Below are 2,400 nucleotides of genomic sequence, written 5' to 3'. Positions count from 1 at the left end.
TGTTCTCAGGTTACTTCCAGTGATAAGCTGCTCAACTTTCCTTACTACTTTCTTCTAAAACCACATCTTCCCTTGCTTTACCGAAACAGTTTATTATTACAGATATTTACTCTAGTTGAAATGAGACAACATGTTCTCAGGTTACTTCCAGTGATAAGCTGCTCAACTTTCCTTACTACTTTCTTCTAAAACCACATCTTCCCTTGCTTTACCGAAACAGTTTATTATTACAGATAGTTACTCTAGTTGAAATGAGACAACATGTTCTTAGGTTACTTCCAGTGATAAGCTGCTCAACTTTCCTTACTACTTTCTTCCGAAACAACATCTTCCCTTGCTTTACCGAAACAGTTTATTATTACAGATATTTACTCTACTTGAAATGAGACAACATGTTCTTAGGTTACTTCCGGTGATAAGCTGCTCAACTTTCCTTACTACTTTCTTCTAAAACCACATCTTCCCTTGCTTTACCGAAACAGTTTATTGTTACAGATATTTATTTGTTCAAAATGCTAAAAAGTTTATCCTACATTCTTTTATAATCGTGGAATAAACGATCTTTGCTTCAGAAAATCGTGTAATATAATTCTTCCGGAAGGGATTCATTTCAAGCACCATCTTCACTCACAAATCACCACATTTTAACCGAATTCAAGAGCTTTTAACATGTATGGTCACATACCATGACGGTGAACAGTGGTAAGTTGATTGGATATGCCAGTTGTTACCATAGATCGTGAACAATCCTCTGTACTTCTTTAAAAATATAGACAAAACAACGTTTACATTAAAAAATAAAATATTTACAAAATTAAAAATGACTCTACATGTTTCGGCAGCTTCCGCTACCATCATCAGGAGTAAAAATCTACGCGAACATCGGGTTTTTATACAAGAATGGTTGGACTTACTGTAATTCACTGGGTTGTTATGAATACTGCACATATAAAGTCAATATTTCTCTCCAAAATTCAATACTATCCCCAGCCAACCCTTCATCTTTATTTAACAAATGATTATTTAATTTACCAATTGAAATTATGTGTTTGTTTGGGATTAAGTGCAAAGCTACATAATGAGCTATCTATGCTGTGTCAACTACGGGTATCAAAACCCAGTTTTTAGTGTTATAAGCATACAGACTTGCCGCTGAGCTATCAAGGAGCAAAATTTATTTGTATTAGAAAGCAGTTTATAATAAAGGATACTTTATTATACGTATAGTTGATGGCTTTTAAACAATAAAATTAAAAATAAACCCTTTACTTGAGTAATTTTGGCCAGATCTGTTTAAAAAGATAACTATTGAAAACTAGCTGAAGTACCCGTCCCCTGGACGGAAGTTATGTAAATCCGTGATTAATGAAAGGTTATCTTAGGACATGAAAAGTTGCTTCCCTTATAAGTAATTGTAAAAAAAGAAAACGGCCATAAAAACTGCAAAACACAAAATACAAAACCGCAAATTTGCATGTATCTCGGTATGGACCCAATGAGCCTCCATATCAAATTTCGTGAAGCTCCATCCACAGGAGGCGAAGTAGTTACATGGACATACAACAGACAGTACTATTATATTTTTGAAATGCTACTACTTATCTGATATTTTAGCCATTACATTTATATAATTGTATATAACGTAGTCGAAATACTCGCCATTTCGCCTGTTTTCAAGTCGTTTGTGATCGACAGAACATTGATCTAGTTTTCTATACCAGCTGCAATATTTCTCACTATTACAGCCCGAAAGTTTTTCCCATATAACATTCTTTACGATATAAGCAAAAGTACCCGTCCCCAGTGAGGGGGAAGTTTAAGTTAATCCATTAATTTAAATCATTTCATGAACTTGAAAAAAGTTAATTGTGTTGCACTCTTGGTTTCACTTAGAGACAAAACTCTGAGCTATTTATACCGCCTACCACGAAAAGTAATTGTTGAAAATATCAGTCATGCTAAGAGCCGCTCAACAATAACATACAGTATATCTACATTCTTTTTCTTTATGTTACGTCACATTTTGAAATGTGAATGATAATGTGATTAATTCCTAAAATTTTAGTGCAGAATATCCTGCTTGCGAAATAAAATTTGGCATTAACATTATTCATGCCTGTTCTCCCGTCATTTCAAAAGTGAATGTTGAGCTGTTCCTGCGTGCGCAGCTTTTCAAAGGGGAGACAGACGAACGCTTGGACAGACACCACGGTTCGCACTATATGATACGCTTGTTTGTTTGTTTTGAATTTCGCGCAAAGCTACACGAGGGCTATCTGCACTAGCCTTCCCTAATTTAGCAGTGTAAGACTAGAGAAAAGGCAGTTAGTCATCACCAACTCTTAGGCTACTTTTTACCAACAAACAGTGGGATTGACCGTCACATTATAACAACCCCAC

The sequence above is a fragment of the Limulus polyphemus genome, unplaced genomic scaffold, assembly GCF_000517525.1.
Source record: "Limulus polyphemus unplaced genomic scaffold, Limulus_polyphemus-2.1.2 Scaffold7883, whole genome shotgun sequence".
In the NCBI taxonomy this organism is placed as follows: domain Eukaryota; kingdom Metazoa; phylum Arthropoda; class Merostomata; order Xiphosura; family Limulidae; genus Limulus; species Limulus polyphemus.
The sequence above is the reverse complement of the archived record's forward strand: the minus strand, read 5'-3'. Positions refer to the sequence as shown.